The 20,503-nt window shown below is 35.6% G+C and overlaps 2 long non-coding RNA genes across 2 annotated transcripts in view; one reads left to right on the forward strand and one right to left on the reverse strand.

Moving 5' to 3' along the window:
* The window catches only part of LOC118765968, a 154,466-nt gene that overhangs the window by 36,803 nt on the left and 97,160 nt on the right, over positions 1–20,503 (forward strand). The window lies entirely within an intron of this gene.
* On the reverse strand, positions 1,132–18,694 carry LOC118765969. The gene is made up of 3 exons (XR_005001881.1): positions 18,511–18,694; positions 5,944–5,948; positions 1,132–1,146 (listed from the first exon to the last, which is right to left on the reverse strand). It is a non-coding gene; the product is annotated as an uncharacterized LOC118765969 (long non-coding RNA).

Below are 20,503 nucleotides of genomic sequence, written 5' to 3' on the forward strand. Positions count from 1 at the left end.
TTAGAGTGTCTGCTCTTTCGAGTGGATTTTTGTTGTGATCGCTTTGCCGTTTAAAGAATCTGGAAATTTGGTAGTTTCTATATAAGTACTTAAAGGTAGGCGTAAGTGCAGTAATTCCTTGGTATTTTAGATATGTGCTTGTCATTTTTTAAACTTTGAATATCTTGGCATTTATCTATTGATTTCCTGGTGTCTCAGATTAAGACGAGCGCGAAGCTATGTCCATTTTTTGTCTTGATCGTGCCCGTGAGTGGTTTAGAAAAGTGTTTCATTAATAAATTTACTTACCGTTGGAATATGATTATATTTCTTCCGAAAGATGTCTGTTGTGAATGTTATCAGAGATGTTAATGTTGCTTATTGTGTTCGATTGACGGCTTTCTCGGATTTGGTTTACTTTGTTCTATTTACTTGCTTAAAAAAAGAAAAAGATTGTATTGTCTTGGTTTTTTTCATTCTAGCTGTTTTGAATGCATTTTATATTACTTGGTGGGATTTTTTACTAAACGCATAATACAGTATTAACTTCTCTAAATATCAATTCTCTTTGCTGGTGGAAATGTTTCAACGGTTGATTTAATTTTTTGATTTGTGAAAATGTTTTGCTTCCGTTTATTGACATATGAATATTATGGTAATGGACTGATAGTAGGGAAAGAGCTAGAAGATTTTTTGTTGTGGCGGTTAGGTAAGTTAAAGAGAAAGCGAAAGTAATGTCGTGTTTGGAGAGGAGCTGTTATTTTCTTGGTGAGGTATGTAACTATGCTGGGGTTGGGTTTTTACAAAATGCGATAAGCTGTCTGTTCATGCATTGCTTTTGTAGTAGGATGTGGTGTTTGCATGAAAATATCCTTCAATCTCGTGTTTATAGGCGCAGGAGTGGTTGTGTGGTAAGTAGCTTGCTTACCAACCACAGGTTCGGTTCAGTCCCTTGCGTGGCATATTGGGCAGTGTCTTCTGCTAAAGCCTCGGGCTGACCAAAGCCTTGTGAGTGGATTTGATAGACAGAAACTGAAAGAAGCCTGTCGTATATATATATATAATATATATAATATATATATATATATATATATATATATATAATATATGTAAACAGTATATTATATATATATTGCGTGTATATGTTTGTGTTCTGTGTTTGTCCCCCTAGCATTGCTTGAACAACCAATGCTGGATGTTTACGTCCCCGTCACTTAGCGGTTCGGCAAAAGAGACCGATAGAATAATACTGGGCTTACAAAGAATAAGTCCCGGGGTCGATTTGCTCGACTAAAGGCGGTGCTCCAGCATGGCCGCAGTCAAATGACTGAAACACGTAAAGAGTAAACAGTATAAAGAGTTATATAATTTGTTGAAGTTTTGAAGTTAGAGTGTATAATCAGGTTTGGACTATTGATGTTCGCGTTATTCTTTTATTCTTCTACTAGTTTTAATCATTTATCTTTTCTATTTGATGAACCCTACGTTGGTAACTAACATAGACACATGGAAACACACATGCAAACTTACACCCACATACATATACATACACACTTCGCGCGCGCGCGCACACACATATTCTCTTTTTACTCTTTTACTTGTTTCAGTCAGTTGACTGCGGCCATGCTGGAGCACCGCCTTTAGTCGAGCAAATCGACCCCGGGACTTATTCTTTGTAAGCCCAGTACTTATTCTATCGGTCTCTTTTTGCCGAACCGCTTAGTGACAGGGACGTAAACACACCAGCATCGGTTGTCAAGCAATGCTAGGGGGACAAACACACACACACAAACACACACACAAACACACACACATACACATATATACATATATACGACAGGCTTCTTTCAGTTTCCGTCTACCAAATCCACTCACAAGGCATTGGTCGGCCCGGGGCTATAGCAGAAGACACTTGCCCAAGATGCCACGCAGTGGGACTGAACCCGGAACCATGTGGTTAGTTAGCAAGCTACTTACCACACAGCCACTCCTGCGCTAAGCTAAGAAACTTCCCATCACGAAAAAGAAATGGAAGAAAAGGCTACAAGTAAATTTCTTTCTTCATTTTTTTCTTTTTTTTTACTTGTTTCAATCCTTTAGCTGCGATCCTACTGGATTACCGTCTATGAAATGCTTTAGTCAACAAATCGACCCCAGAACTCATTTGAACCACTTAGTGGTTGGGTCGGGGTTGGAGGAAAACAAACACGACGACATACATATACATATTCACACACACACATAAAGACATACACGTATTTCTACACAATTTCCGTCTACCAAATTCACTCACAAGGCATTGGTCGGTTTGGCGCTTTAATAGAAGACACTTACTGCTTCTTAATTACGCAGCCATGTCTGCGCATATGTATGTGTGTTGAAACATACATACATATCAAATATATATATATACTCTTTTACTCTTTTACTTTTTTACTTGTTTCAGTCATTTGACTGCGGCCATGCTGGAGCACCACCTTTAACTTATTCTTTTGTAAGCCCAGTACTTATTCTATCGGTCTCTTTTGCTGAACTGCTAAGTAACCCGGAACCATGTGGTTGGTAGACAAGCTACTTACCACAGAGCCACTCCTATATATATATATATATATATATATATATATATATATGTATATATATAACGGGAAGCTTTATGAAAATAAACAAAAGACGAAGGCAGGTGGAAAACAAACGAACAAATACTTTATTAGTATAGCTGCTAAGGCATCACAAAAACTCTTACTCAGAGTTTCATATTCCTGTTCGTCGGACAGTTCGGTTTAGATTCTCAACCAAACCTCTCCGACGAACGGAAACTTGAAACTCTGAGTAACAGTTTTTGTGGTGTGTCTTTGCAGCTTAACAATAAAGCATATTACTCTACATCCGGTATTCGTGTACTATCCTTTCCACACCTTGTTTCATATTTGTGCTTATTCTCGTATATATATATAATATATATATATATATATATAATATATATATGTATATATATAACGGGAAGCTTTATGAAATAAAACAAAAGACGAAGGCAGGTGGAAAACACAACGAACAAATACTTTATTAGTATAGCTGCTAAGGCATCACAAAAACTCTTACTCAGAGTTTCATATCCTGTTCGTCGGACAGTTCTGGTTTAGATTCTCAACCAAACCTCTCCGACGAACGGAAACTTGAAACTCTGAGTAACAGTTTTTGGTGGTGTCTTTGCAGCTTTAACATAAAGCATATTACTCTACATCCGGTATTCGTGTACTGTCCTTTCCACACCTTGTTTCATATTTGTGCTTATTCTCGTATATTATATATATATATATATATTATATATATATATATATCTATATATATATCTATATATATATATATAGAGAGAGAGAGAGAGAGTAAGAGAGAGAGCCGCTAAGCTAAGAAACTTCCCCTCGTAAAAGAAATGGAAAAAAGGCTAGCTTCGTGTAAATGTTACGAAGTTAGTTTAACTCAGGATCGATTAGCATGTAATAGATGTTAAATAAATGAAAAGAATGGTGAACGATTAAAAACAAAAGAAATTTCTTAGCTTAGCGGCCGGACATTTCGCATGATGATATGATGGTGTCCAATAGCACTGCAAGATAAGAGAGTCTGAGAAAAAAATCCATGTCTACAGCCGGAAGCGGTCAAAGAGTGGCTGGCTTCGCCGCAAGGTAATCGAAAACTCAGGAACGATTAACGTGTTAATAATATAAGAAGAATGAAAACAATGATGAACGATTAAAAAGAAACAGAAGGAAAGGCTAGCTTCGCATTAAGGCTACGAGGTTAATTTAACTCACGATCGATTAGCATTTTAGTAATACATGTTAAATAAATGAAAAGAATGATGAACGATTAAAAGCTAGAGAAGTTTTTTTTAGTTTAGCGGCTGGACATATCGCGTCCTTAACGTAAGTCCGTTTATCTGTTAATCGTTAATTAATGAAGTTAACATTGAAAATCATTACCGGACTAATTAACTTCCGTTACATTTACCTTCCGTTAACACAAGACCGTTAACCCAAAAACTTCATGAAAACCGGTAAACGTTTAAAAGCTTCTATTGTTTTGAGATTATCTTTGCATATTTATTATTGTACGCGTCATTTTTAGGTGCTTTTTTCTTACACACCACACACACACACACACACACACACACACACACATAACACGGCCTCGCTCGGTTGGGACTACACGTATGTTACTTTGACATTATCATTTCATCAAATTTGTTTATGGGAAGAAAAATATTGAAAAAAATCAATAGACGTGTGAGTGAGAAAGAAACGAGGAGGGTGGTTTGGGGATGTGTTAGAAACAACAGCTTGACTTGTTCTTCTTTTCTCCGTTAAATCACACATTTTCTCTAAAAGTATTAACAATTATTTTAAAATCGAAAATGTTTCTCTCACAGGTTTTAGGTGCATAGTGAAAAAAAAAAGAAAAAAATTAGATAAAGAAAAGTCCCAAATCGTTTCGGACTGGGGTGGTGAGGGAGTGGCGGGAGTGAAAAATAAAAATTTTCAAAATTTTTTTGCTTTTTTTCTTCCATTATTCTAAAGACTTTGGTGGGGAAAAAAACCCCGTCAAAACGGAGAAATTCTTTTTCCAATAATTCTTTTCATATACCCAATCTACAAGATATAAGCGATTATTTGGTGAAAGATTCGTTAAAAAGTATCCACTTTTCTGAACGTTATGAGGCAACAAAATCGGTGGTACATTAAACTGTAGTTAGGCCTTTTTCAATAAAAGTTAACGTTAACTGATTAAAGTTAACTTCCGTTACATTTTCAAAATATTAACGGATTAACGATTAACGAAATTAACTTTTCGATTAACGGTGCCACCTCTGTATGGTGGCTGCCCCCTCGTTATCGAGTATGACCATTGCACGAAGCTTAATCAATGTTGTTATCGTGCAATGCCTGTGCAAGAAGATTTTTTTTTAAGTGAGTCAATCCCACTCACTAAGCAACAGCAGCCATAATCCGAAAAGAAGAACAAGTCAACATCATCGGTAACCACTGAGCTGCAGGTTTTATGTCGGAGTTATCCCAGTTACCTGAGTTGCCTTCTCTTAGAAGGATGCCCTGACAAAGGCTAGGAGTCCTTCACTCCCAATGGTTTAACTGCGCGATCGGGTATTCAGTCCGATTATTTATATGTCCCCGCGCATGATGTAGCTTTAAGACATTTATTGGATGGTCGTTGACTCTCAAGAGTTCCTCCGTCCTTTGACGGGTTTTGTTTTTCATCCCGCAGGGTGACCAATAAACACCCTCCTCACCAAGCGAGCTTGGTGGAGTTGCCGGTTTAGTCGCCGGCGACCCGACCATGCATCAGGTAGTACTGGGTTACATGTTACCAGTAGCACTCGAAAGTGACCTGACATACATACATACATACATACATACATACATACATCATACATACATATATGTATACATATCTGGATATGAATATGTATGTGTATTAATGTGTATATATATATATATATATATATATATATATATATATATGTACACACATATTCTTTTATTCTCTTAATCTTTTATTCACGAACATAGCTGCTGTAATCAACAACTGTGCAATGGCTCAGTTGCGGGACGTCCAGACATTGGGTCGTCTTGAAGACCCTTTCCCTCCAAATTCAGCCGCCCACTTTTGCACTGTCGATAAAGCCGGAGCTTCATTCCCTAATGTAGCAACCATGTCAGCAGGAATGTCATTTTTCTGTAGGTACTTGATAACGTCAAGATGTCAATTCCTTTTCCATTTTCAAGAGAAAATACTACTGGTTACTTCTGAAGTCTTCTTTAAAAAATCAGATGTCAGTTTACCCGAAAAGAAACAACGCATTTATTAATAAGTAGAGTTGAAATTAATACATGCAAGATTTCACAGCTCTTGCATCCATTCCTCCATAGCCAACCTATGAACTTTTCGGACCACCCCTGCACGTATGTCATTAGTCAGTTTCAAGAAGAGCCGGTTTCTTACCTAGATCCAACTCTTCTTCATTGGAATTTCAACATCAACAACAGGGTATTTTTCTTTGTATGTATGTATGTATGTATGTATGTATGTATGTATGTATGTATGTATGTATGTATGTATGTATGTATGTATACATGCATGTATGTACGTACGTACGTATGTATGTATGTATGTATGTATGTATGTATGTATGTATGTATGTATGTATGTATGTATGTATGCATGTATGTATGTATGTACGTCCGTACGTATGTATGTATGTATGTATGTATGTATGTATGTATGTATGTATGTATATGTGAAGATCTGTATGTTTTGTTTTATATATGTATTCTCATGCGTATAGCTGCTTATCTAGGTATGCTCATATATATTTAAATGATAAACTTCTGGAAAGTTTTACAGACTTTTACAGTTCCAATGATAGATTGGATCTGTAGCCTTCGAATTAGCTTTCTCCTTTCTGGTTTTGAGAAGTCTAATTTCTCAGGATTGGTATTTAGGCAGTGTGTTACATATCCCAGAATCCTAATAATTACAGGTATAAACCTGAACTTGTAATCTGGATAGAGCAACTGTAGATATCTCAACAGTTCAGCGTAGGTATTCTCTTTTTTCACTGGTCCTCAGGTTTATATTAACATTCGCTGGGTAGCTGATTTCTACAACTGTACACAGTTTCTCTTCTCAGTCCCTAATTATTATATCAGGTCTGTTGTGCTTACATTTTAATGATGTCTTCACTGGGACATTTTACTAGGATTCCTTTTCATTATGTATGGCTATGACTTCTAACATACAGTGGGTTCTTATTTATTTGTCCTCGGGGGTCATCATTCCGCGAAGTCTCCATCGGTTGTCACATTTTATTGCGTTTCCTGCATCTCTATCACTTTTGTGCATCAGGTATTTGGTTAATATTTCTTGCTCCTGGAGTGCAAATGCATACCCTTCAAAGTGGGAGGTAGTAATCCGGCTGTCGGTCCATGATAGACTGCTTTGATGATCGTTGTTACTATCATCTCGGAGTTTTCTACTAACATATCCATGCATAGTCTTCTGCTCATTTAAGCTCATCCTTTCATCTGATGATACGTTGCGGTAGAGTCGTGCGACTTCTTTGGACATGTATTCCAGGTTATTAGACAAAGAATGTTGCTCAAGGAGCTGCCTTCTAAGTCTTATGATGTTATCAGTCTCATGTATGTAAACTTGGTCAAGGGATGGCACATTCAAAAATTCACATGTGATAGCGGAGTTTCTCGCTCATCGTCCTGAGTTCATGTTTTAAAGTGGTTAGCTTTCCCTTAAGAGCTCAGTGTGAAGATTTGCCATAAAGTTTCAGTAATTTTTGTCTGAGGTAGAGTTGGTGAGGTGTAAATTCATTTTCTCCTTACATTTTATTGTTGTAGTTAACCATCCAATATGGCAGCGCACGTTGTTGAAGTTTTCTTCAAGTTTTGTTTTCCGTTTAGACTGTTTTCGTTTAGTAATTTCGTTACTTTGTTCACTCCAGATTTCTCCTAGGTGTTCTTTAAGAGTAATAGCGACTGTGTATATAAGAGTATTAATATTCCAGTAATTAACATCACATGATTCTATGTGCTCTCCTGCAACGTCGTTGATAACCTTAAACATTAGATCGGTCGGATTTTTTCTCACTCGTGTTGGGAATAGTCTGTTGCTTCGAGAAAGTAGCAACATTTTTTTTGCTACTTTCTTTACTACAATTTTCTTTAGCAAATTTCTTTACTACAAATATTTTAACTACAATTCTTAAATTGTAATTTTAAAATGTTTTGGAGTTGGATGTATTCCGCAGTCATCGCCACTGAGTCAGCTAAATTTAGGGACACACTCGAATTTAGCAATGGTGGGAGCACTAATTCGTTTCCATTATTTTTTACGCCACTTCTGGCAGAGTATTGAGGATCATTTGACTTTTTTTTTTTTTACAAAAGATGCTTGTTGTCGGAGTTGTTTCGCCGTGAAGGTATGAGCTTCGTCCCAGTATTGTTTTAACCGCTTCATATATCCAATTGAAGGGTCATCTCGGGCTTTTTCATAGCACCGAATTAAATCTTGGTTTAGTTGTTGAGTCCAAGTAAATGAGGAGAATACTTTCGTCTTCTTAAATACCTTACTGGTGAAGTAGTTCTGTTTTCATTGGTGGTGACGTTCTTAGTTTCATCTGTGGTAGTTTTAGCTTCAGCTAAAATCGCGTTAGCGAGATTCCACGTGGTGTAGATGTATATGATAAAATCTGTTCAGAATAGCGCTACGATGGAGAGTAAAAGGTGTTTCTCTTATTAATTGTTGGAGAAATAAACCAGTTACCGATTTAGACTGGAGAAGTTGGCATATTTCTAGAGGAAGGCGTTCAAAACGGACTTTTTAAACGGTCCTCTACACCTGCATGTCTAATGTTGACGGTACCATTATGTATGTATGTATGTATGTATGTATGTATGTATGTATGTATGTATGTATGTAATGTATGTATGTAAGTATGTATGTATATATATTTATATATATCGTTTTTTTTAGAAAAACATAAATCCGGAGAAGAGAAACTTTAAAAAGTAGAGCAGTAGGGTAACTCTATAAACCGGCCTTCACAAGTAATATATGTTTGTGTGTGTGTGTGTGTGTGTGTGTGTGTGTGTGTGTGTATGTGTGTGTATACATACATACATACATACATACATGATTGCACGTGTGTGTATATATATATGTGTGTGTGTATACATACATGATTGTACGTGTATATATATATATATATATATGTGTGTGTGTGTGTATGTTGGCGTGCTTGTGGTTTTTCGTGTTATTTGAAAGGTATATATATGCAGGATGTAATAAATGAGGAGAATAGGGGATGCTTGAGGAGTGTGCTTCCGAAATTTCCCATGCAAGGCATTGGTTGACTGGTGGCTATAGTAATAGATACTTGTCAAAGGTGCTGCATAGAACGTTCGAATCCCAAACTATGTAGTTGCAAAGTAAATTTCTTAATTACATAGGTATTGTAAGTTAATATGCTAGAAATAGCAGCCACATTTCCTTCAACCCATTTATTTTCTTAGAAAAAGGTAGGAAAGGCTAGAATTATATAGTCCTGGATAAATGTTGAGAAATAAGATGAGATGGTCATAGCTAGAACGCTTTGATCATATGTCTGCTTAACCAGAACAAATATGGGCTTTTACCACAACAGATTATTTCCGAATATTCTCTCATGAATTAAATTATCTTTTCCAGTTGGTTTGTTTTTTTTTTTCTTCTTATTTCTTCACTTCGTCCGATACTATTAATTCGCGTCGATCTTCACATTTTATTCGGTTTATTGTATATTCAGTAAAAGAACGAGTTGTTTCCCCTTAATAGATTCAATGCTTCTTTTGTCACTCATTCTCATGCGGTAGGACATGCTGCTGTCACAATTACTCGATGCGACTGCGTACAGAACGAACATAATATTTCTCTCCCTTCTCCTTCACACGCAATTTCTCTTTTTTTTTTTCTTTTTTTTCTCACCCCCCTTTTATTTTTATTGTAGTTATCCATTCTTCTCGATTGTCTTCTTAGGAAGGTTTCTATAATGTATCTAACGTTCTTCATGCCGAACCGAGCAAACAGCGAGGTTTCGATTTTCGGTGGTTTGCTCTTCTTTAATTCTACTTATAATCGCTAATACCATATTTTTCATCCTTTGCGCATATGTAAGAAATCAATTTTTTCTATCTACCATTTCTAAAATTGCAGTTATTATTTTCAGCTTATTAGCTTACTCTCTCTCTCTCTCTCTCTCTCTCTCTCTCTCTCTCTCTCTCTCTCTCTCTCTCTCTCTCTCTCTCTCTCTCTTCCATTGCGACATTCCCCCACCTTTACCCGCTGTTGCAAGAACATCAATAAATACATTAGAATTCCCAAGGATATTTTGCATAGAAGCCACAGCTCGTCAAAGAAGATATTCATTCATCGCTGGCTGAAGTTGTAATATCGAACACTTATTTTCCAACTGAACTGCTGGAATATTTCTAGTTATATGCCAAGCCAAACAATGAGGAAGAAACACTGGCCGTAATATGAAAACGAAATGTTGAAATTTCGCAATGAAAACTGTGAAAATAACGTACGGAAGAAGTATAAGTACGAAAGAGAGAAAGTGAGTGTGTGAATGAGAGTGGGTGAGCAAGTGAGAGAGAGAGCGAGAGAGAGAGCGAGAGCGAGAGAGAGAGAGAGAGGACGAAAGAGAGAGCATTTTAATGCTATCTATCTGACAAGATTACGCATATATTTTTCCTCCTCAAATACACATACATTATTACTATAGTACACACATAGAACACTACTTATGAATTACAGCATGTACACACACAACACACACACACACACCACACACACACACACACACACACACACACACACACAACCACACACACATACAACCACACACACACACACACACACATGTTTATAAATAATAATTTTATAGATATGTAGATTTATGTATTATTTTTTTTAACTGGATGTGTTTTTCGCATACATACTGCCATCATCCAGGTTTTATGAACATTGTAATTTAATGTGAAGCTAAAAATCAATAAAAGCAATATTTCTTTTATTCTTGGGAAACTTGTCTGAACTTATTAGAGTCCGTTACTGAAAGAAAATGTTGATTGAGTCATAAGTAAATTCCAGCAATTTCTATGTGGATATTTCGTCATATTTTCAACAAGTCTGCTTATTTTTACATCGATCCTTTAAATGCTTCGTCTACGCAAATTCCAATATTTTCTTTATATTTTACACACACACACACACACACACACACACACAAGAAAATATGTATCATTCGCATAACCATACATTGGTATACGCACACACACACACACACACACACATATATATCTATAATATATATCATACATGTATACATGTATAATACATATACATAAATATATATATATATATATATATATATGTATATATATATGATATAGCCGTCTAAGAGTTGATAAGTCAGGAAAAAATGCACTCGAATTAATTATATATATATTATATATATTAATATATAGTATATATATATATATATATATATATACATATGTATGTATGTATGCATGCATGCATGTATGTATGTATCAATGACAATTTACTCATTCGCTTGAGTAAATAAATTCTTTTAGATGTGTTTACATTTGTTCTTCTAAATATGTTCATTCATTTGCTTTCATTCACCTTTCACCTTTTTTCCCAAACTCTCTTGATTTCTCCCCAAATCTCGCCGTCTTTCCTTCAGTACACTCCGTCTCTCTTAGCAAGTGAGCACATTCCTCAGTCCTCAGCTCGCCTCTTTCCTTTTTTTATTTTTTTTTTCTCTCTCGTCTTTTATTAAACGAGCTCCACATCTGCACCAAGACAACAAAAGGAATCGTTATACGTCCACTCTGGAGTACTGTCAATTTATCCACAGTTTTACACTGAGGGGAGAGGATGATTCACAACGGATGGTTGGACAGGCAAACCGAGGAGGATGACGAGTAAGTGACAAGCTCTATTTATCAATACTGTGTCGTCTGTTTGCTACCTACTCGGTATACGGGCACGTCATCTCTTATTGTCACCATAGTAGTAGTAGTTCCACAATACAAACAAGGGGAACATCGATTACATTTTACTGTTCAGTTCACTCATTGCGACACTAATCTTCGGAAGATTATTTCATTAAAGTACAACTTCAGACAACTTATTAGCTCTTAACAGCCAGTTACACTCGGGTTGACAAATTATACTGTTTGACAACAGAGTACACATTATAAGAGGGGACATCTACATGGTTGCTCGATCTGCTATAAAAAAAAAATAGCAGCCAAATCTCTCCAAAATCACATCTCAACAATCTTTAAAAAAGAAGGACACATGTACTCCTAAAATAATGTACAGTGTCTGCATAAAATATGGACTGATCACGGTTGGAACTCCTTTGATCTTATGTCTGATTGATCAGGGCCGAACTAGAGTTGAACAAGTAAGCATTTTAGTAACATTAATTTACTAAAAATGGTATTTTTGAATTGTCTGCTTCTGTTCCAAAGAATAATTTCTGATATCGGTAACAGAAATTTATATAAATACAAAGTGGAGAAGTAAGTTATGGTACTCATGTATCTCTCAAATAGCGCCAAAAGCAAAAGTGGTTTTAATAAGAATCCAGAAGCTGGTTACATTCCCGTTACAAATAATTATTCTTTAGTAGTTGTTGTTTTCCTGTTTTGCCCCAAGTTGGCTCTCTCCGAGCAGACCTATGATCAAAAGTATTCCAGTCGTGACCATCCCCATGTATTCGAATATATCTAGGTGCACATTATGTAATGCATCCTTCCCATTTGAAGATGTTAAAATGTAATTTCAGAGAATACGAGTGTATAGTTGGTGTGGGTCGAGAGACAAGGTTGAATGTCTCTCATTTGTTATTAAAAGGAATTAAGGAAGATATGACATATTCCCGACTTTCTGACGAGTATTAGCGACATTAGTGAAATGAATGCATTTATAAATCGAAACAGAAACACCGGAACCTTTCCGTGCCACAATCCTATTATAATATATATATATATATATATATATATATATATATTATATATAATATATATATATATATTACCTAGGTACAACAGTGTGTGCTTATGTGCTTCTTGGCTGGCATTTACTGATTGCGAAAGGGTGAAAGGCAAATTGACCTCAGCAAGATTTGAACTCAAAACGTAAATAAAGAAACCAAATATCGTCCCACGATCTAACAATTCTGCAAACGTTATCCTATTTTGATAAATTATAATGAAGATTAACACAACTTAAGCAAGGCACTCACTTACAACCCTAGTTGTAATGTTATCGTAAAGAACATTGGCAATAATAATAACACCCGTAAGAACACTGTGTTGTACTAGCGACATTGAACTGCAAACACAGTTGCAGTTCGGTTATTTGCACACACACCACCACACACACACACACACATACACACACAAAAAAAAGAAGTTCCGATAACAGCATAAGTGACATTCGAAGTCACCCTTTGTAAGTAAGTATTTAGAAACCGACAAATATCGTCACATGAAAGAGATAATTACAAATCCTAGCTGTTTCTAACCCGTCAGTGAGATTAAATCAATATGAGACCTTTTTAATCACTTTGTTTCGTTGTTCTCACATTTTCCTATTTTCTAGTATACATACATACATACATACATACATACATACATACATACATACATCATACATATATATACACACACACACAACACACATATATATATATATATATATATATATATATATAAATATACATACACACATACACATATAAATATATATATATAAAATACATGCATATATAAACATATATACATATATAAATATACATACATATATAAATATATATTAATATATATAAATATATACATATATATATATAATATATATATATTATATATATATATATATATATATATATATATACATACATATATAAATATACACACACTCACACACACACCACACATACACATACATACATACATGCATACATACATACATACATACATACATACATACATACCTACATCATACATCATACATCATACATACATACATACATACATACTACATACATACATACATACATGCATACATACATACATACATACATACATACATACATACATACATACATATTGTATATTCTTAATAAGGATTAACCGAAGGGAACATACTGATGTTGCTTCAGTGTTTTCACAATGCTTTCAACAATATCAATATTCTTACCACTTACGATCACCAAAGAATTCCTACTGACACTAAACACATACCTACATGAATACATAACAGAGAAAAGGAAAAAAAGATAGACAGATGTCTAACGGCAATTTGCACGGTTTCGGAGAAAGAACGTCTGGGATGTAGAGGCGGGATAGAACAGCTGTTTTATCTTAGTTCACGTGCTATTAACAAAGAAGAACTCTGTATGCTACACACAGTTTGGTTATATTCTCAGTTATTTCGTGTGTTTTTTTTTTGTTATCTTCTTTGAAGAGAAGCAGGGTAACAATTTATACATGATGTATAATATCCAATATGCTCGTATCATGATCACTATCTTAAACCCCAAACATATATCTTCACTCTCATGTTAATCCCATAATTAGATGCACTGCAGTTTTTTTCCCCCATTCTTCTTCTTCTTCTTCTTCTTCTTCTTCTTCTTCTTCTTCTTCTTCTTCTTCTTCTTCTCTTCTTCTTCTTCTTCTTCTCTTCTCTTCCTCTTCTTCTTCTTCTAATAATAAAATAATAATAAAATAATAATATAATAATAATAATAATAATATAATCCTTTCTTACAATAGGCAAAGGTCTGAAATTTTTGGGGAGGGGTCTAGTCAATTACATTAACCCTGGTACCCAACTGAATAATAATAATAATAATAACACTAATAATAATAATAATAATAATAATAATAATAATAATAATAATAATAATTTTTTGCTTCTTCTTCTCACCCTCTTTTTTCCTTTTTTTCCCCCTTCTCCCTTAATTACTCACTATTTTAAATGATCGTTGTTTTTGCTTCCGTTTGTTAACGTTGGCTCTGTCGGTTCTTATCAACCACTGTATTAGCAATAACAATAGAATTAAGAACCAATATTACTTTGAAGAATTCTTGTAGCTTGTATTGATTTTAGAATGTCAAAGACTGACTACACATTGCTAATACAGTTCAAGGAAGAAAAAAAATCTAGTAAACAGAAACATCGCGTAGAATTTGAACAAACTCATATAAACTTCCAAACACTTAGGAAGTGGTAGCTGTTGTTTTGCAATGTGTTTACCTTTATGTAGTACCAGACGGAAGAACTAAACTCCTGTGGAACGAAGAAATAAAGCAGCTAACAGAAGACTTAAATACTCAATTTCGTTGCATCTTGATTGTACAAATTAACCTCTAATTTATGTTGAAACATAATAGAATTAATGTAAACACTACATCAATACACTTTAATACTATTCCAAATGAAAGAATATGTTATATAATCCTTAAGTGTTGACGGGTCAGCGTCAAACACTTCCTACACTTGTGATCTGTTAAAATCAAGGCAGTCAGTTAAAAAGTAGCGCCTATTGACAACAACCGGTAATTATACCTCAAGAATTTATACCTGAAGGAACCTATATTTCAATCAATATTCACTGAGAGATTATCATTATTCTCAAACTACGAATATTACGGTATAACACAAAAAGCATTTCAGTATCTAAACGTCACAATATTTTCTATATCACCATTTTAAAACTTTTTTTAACAAGAGGTGAAACGAGAATAATAATTAATATATTATGAAAGAGATAGCTATTAAATATTTGATGAATACGAATGATAAAGAAGCCTCTAACCTTCAGGTTGTGCCTGTGAGGTAGGTATCAATCACATTATCGTCAACTGTCCAAAAATGTCCTCAAGATTTTTACATCAATATGAAATATAACATAGTTGCTAAAACCATTTACAACGCTATTTACAAAACAGAATGTCCCGATAGCCATAACAAAGGCACACCAAAGCTAAAATGTATGCATCCCTTTAAAAATAAGGAATATTGTTGAAATGTTACAAGGAAAAGATCAGCCTGGTGCAAATGCAATAGACCTGATGTTGTTCTAAAGGACAGTATATGAAAATCATGCACTGTGGTAGAGGACAGCTGTCCAGTGAATGTGAGGGTTTCGACTGAAATTGGAGAAAAGGGAATTGACAAAATTATAGTCCAGAAACGAAGTAAACTGTTTAATATTCTACAAATACAACCGATTAGAGATACGTCCCCAAAGTCCATCACCTCCTCACCGTGGTGGGGACGCTGGCAACGGGTAGTGTCAGAGCTATGCCGTCGGGAACTTCAGTTCCTGGTAGGGCCACCCAAGGCGGATTGGTCTAACACCGAGTGGTATTAGGGCCACAACCCGGCAGACGGGGCTCTGGTGAAAATCCTCGGAGTGTCTGCTTTCGGCAACCGGCGGCTCCTCGGTCGTTCTGCCCCTGCGTCTGCGGACAATCTGCGGCAAACAGGATGTCTCTACATGTGGGATTGTTGGGGACCGCTTGTCAAATCCACATATTCCCACGAAACTTCTTCCATGAATTCTCAATGACGAATACAATGCCTCGAGGGTGGTAGAAGAAGCCGACTCAACCCGCCCAGGATGAATGTCACCACAAGTACAAGTAAGTAAGATTAGAGATACAGTGAAAATTTATAAAACATTCCAGGGGTTCTCTATTTAACTCATCTAGAATTAACATGCCCACCATCAGTTGTGCATATAACATATAAACACATACATAAACAGTACTGATGTGTACACACGATACATGAGTGCATGTTCGTCTACAAATGCTCATACGTATAAACATAACGTTACTCGTTACCCTGAACCGTCACGACTCAAAGAAAAGTTTTGAATTTTGCAAACAATCTCAAGGAAAAAAAATCACTCGTCCGTCCGTCCGTCCGTCCATCCATCCATCCATCCATCCATCCATCCATCCATCCATCCTCCATCCATTCATCCATCCATCCATATATACATGGCATGCATGCAGTTGCACGTTTACACGTAATATACGCATAGATATGTACATACACAGATACATAAACTATAGCTATGCCTGGGCACCAGTTTCAGGGGCATTTTGTTGGTCATAGCAACTCTTCTACTTATTTCAGTTTCCTAATTATTTCATCCCTTTATATTTTACTAACTTATGATTTTGTAATGCTGTTACTGGTTTTTGTTGTCCAAATACATGCTACTGGTCGCTCAGAGTTGCTTTCGCTCATTTTAATTTTATTTATACTAATTATCAGAACCATTAAGATGGCATTTTTGTATGAGTCTACTAAACATCTTGTTCTGCAAGAGACGAAGGAGGGCAACTATTGTTATGATGGCGGAAAATGCGTTAAGAAGCACATGGTCACAACTGTTATGGAAAAACATATGGTCACAGCTTTCTTCTAGTCTCCAGACGACCAAACTGTTTTTGCCTAATGGCAGCCAATTTTGGAGAGTAATGATTCTTGACACTATCTTTTCCTTCCCATTTGATGTTGTCCCCACTTGTCACTAAGCGATTGTCCTACCTTCTATGGAAGCAGAGATGATTTCAATAAATCAAGTATTTAACTTGTATGTTGTTTCATTTATCCACAATTATCTTTGTTCTTCAAATACATGCCACAAACACTGAGTTATTTCTCTTAGCTTATTTGCGTTAGGCATCCGCCCACACGTATATATAATATATATATAATATATATATATATATATATATATTAGAAGTTTGGAGATGATGTACAGGTATTTTATATTAGAAGAAATGAGGTACTCAGAAATTCGGATGGTTTTATATTTACAGATATTTATTTGTATATTACATGTTTTTATACATCATATATCATAGGTCATATATTAGCGCTTTCGTCCATTCTAGTGGAGTTTTCAAATTGAACTAAGCTCTTGTGGAAAATTTGACCATTTTTATAGTGTTATTGAGTGTGTAGTGGCGGGGAAGGATATGAGATAGTACAAGAGGGTGATGAATGGGGAGAAAGTACACACAAGCACACACACACACACACACACACACACACACACACACACACACATACACACACACACACACGCGCACACACTATACTAATGCAATGTACATACTCGCTATTGCATAAGAGAATTTATTTGTAATATTTGTGTATATATGTGTGCATGTGTGTGGGTACATTTTCGTATTCTCGTCCCCATTAAAACAGTGCCATTAAAAATTGGGCTATTTTCCCATTAAAAAGCTGAGATATTGGATTAAACGGGTTACATCCTTTTGACTCATTACTTCAATGCATGGCTGACTTTTGGCCTCCTCAATAGGAATAGTATGATTTGTTATAAAAATATTATCAGATTCGATAAGACGTCTAATCTTTTCACTTTTCATGTTTATTAATTGTTTTTGTCTTAGTGAGGGTTAAACAATTTTTTTTTTACTTGGGGGAGATAACCCAAATTTTTAATGGGAGTGAGATTGCCAAAAAGTACCTGTGTGTGTACGGTGGAAATCAACCCGTAACCGATTAAGACCACTTTCTAAACTCAGTAAGGCCGTACAAATCAATAAACATAGAAGCGAATGTTTCACATTTTATAATTGTGACAATACTTACTTAAGAATCACTATTTGTTTGATGCCATCTTGATGACATAAAAAAATATGTATACACACATACAGCTGTGTGCCCGTGCGACAGTGTATGTATATGTGAGTGTGTACGTGTGTACATATGTGTATATGTATGTGTGCATATACGTATATATGCATGTGCCTGTGTATATGTGTGTATATGTATGTGTGTATGATCATATGTATGAATATATGTATATGTATGTGTGTGTGTTTGTACCCCCACCATCGCTTGACAACTGATGTTGGTGTGTTAACGTCTCCGTAACTAGCAGTTAGGCAAAACGCTCCGACTGAATAAGCATTAGGTTTACAAAGAATAAACTCTGGGGTCACATTGTTCGACTAAAGGCGGTGCTCCAGCATAGCCGCACTCACATAACTGAAAGAAGTAAAAGAATAGAAAAGTAATCCATTTTAATTCCGAGCAACGCCGAGTATCTCTGCTATATATATATGTGTGTGTGTGTGCATAGTTATGGAATATTCTGTTAAGAATGTAGTCAAGTATAAAGCCTGTCCACCTTCATGTTTACCCTATGCTATCCAGTATCTGTGTGTGAATAGACAATTGAAAAAATTGGAGTCAACAAGGAGTACTGTTGGAGATTTATTTTTGAATTACTACAATTGTTTCCATGCAACGTAGTTCTCCAGGCTTGCAGTTATTTGATTATGCAGCTGTTTCTCTGCATTATGAGATCTTGTTGCGTTTCCTCAGGTAATATATAAATATTGCCTGCGTAAGTTCAAAATTCTTGATTTCAAGTACATCTCTGTCTGTTGTAACCTGAATTTAGTACTAGTCACTGAGCTTATCAAGGTGAGTTGTTGCTGAAGAGCCGTTGGGAAACTGCTTTAAAGGTGTATATGTAGTGGGAATTTGAACTTACATAGACAATATTTACATATCGCCTGAGGAAACACAATTAGATCTCATAATGCAGGGAAACCGTTGCATAATCAAATACCTGCTCGCCTGGAGAACTACGTTGCGTGGAAACGATTGTAGTGATTAAACGATAAATGTCCAACCGTACTCCTTGACTCCAATATTTACAATTATATATATATATATAGGTGCGGGAGTGGGTATGTTGTAAGTAGCCTGTTTAACAACCACATGGTTCTGGGCAAGTGTCCTGTACAGTCTTTTACTATGGCTTCGGGCCCTGGACGACCAAAGCCTTGTGAGTGAATTTGGTAGTCAAAAACGGAAAGAAGCCTGTCGTGTGTGTATATATATATATATTATATATATATATATATATATATATATATATATATATATATATATATATATATATATATATGTATATATATATATATATATATGTATATATATATATATGTATATATATACGTTTATGTGTTTGTGTTTGCCCCCACCCATCATCGCTTGACAATCGATGGTGGCGTGTTTACGTTCTCCTAAATTAGCGGTTCGGCGAAAGTGACTGCTGGAATAAGTACTAGGCGCTTACAAAAAATAAGTCTTCGGATCGATTTGTTCGACTAAAGGCCGTGCTCAAGCATAGCCGCAGTCAAATGACTGAAAGGAAAAAAAGTAAGAATATATATAGATATTCATTTCTGTTTATTTGTTACAGTCATTTGATTGCGGCCATACTTGAGCACCGCCTTTAGTCGAGCAAATCGAACCCAGGACTTACTCTTTGTAAGTCTAGTACTTATTCTATCGGACTCGCTTGACGAACCGCTAAGTTACAGGGACGTAAACACACCAGCACTGGTTGTCAAGCGATGCTTTTTTTTGGGGGGGGGTCAAACACAGACACACAAACACACACGGACATACATACATATGCACCTGGAGATGCTTTTGATTCATATTTGAAGTTTGTCCGTGGCATACACACCTACACACACACACACATACATATACATATGTGTGTGTGTAGATATATTGTATCGTATTGTATGTTGTCTGCTTTCTGCTCTCTATGCTAGCAGCCTACTGCTTGAACCTTACAGACTTCTTACATTGGGATTCCGGATCGTATTTACACAGTAAAATTTTTCTTCTGATACTTGCGGACACTAACGGTGTGGAAGCCCCCGGAATGGGAAAAATATGGTTGAAGCTGTCAGTAAAGGATGTTCCCTTGATATATATATATATATAATATATATATAATATATATATATATATATATATATATATATATATATGAATATATATATATATATAT

This window comes from Octopus sinensis, linkage group LG14, assembly GCF_006345805.1.
Source record: "Octopus sinensis linkage group LG14, ASM634580v1, whole genome shotgun sequence".
In the NCBI taxonomy this organism is placed as follows: Eukaryota; Metazoa; Mollusca; class Cephalopoda; order Octopoda; family Octopodidae; genus Octopus; species Octopus sinensis.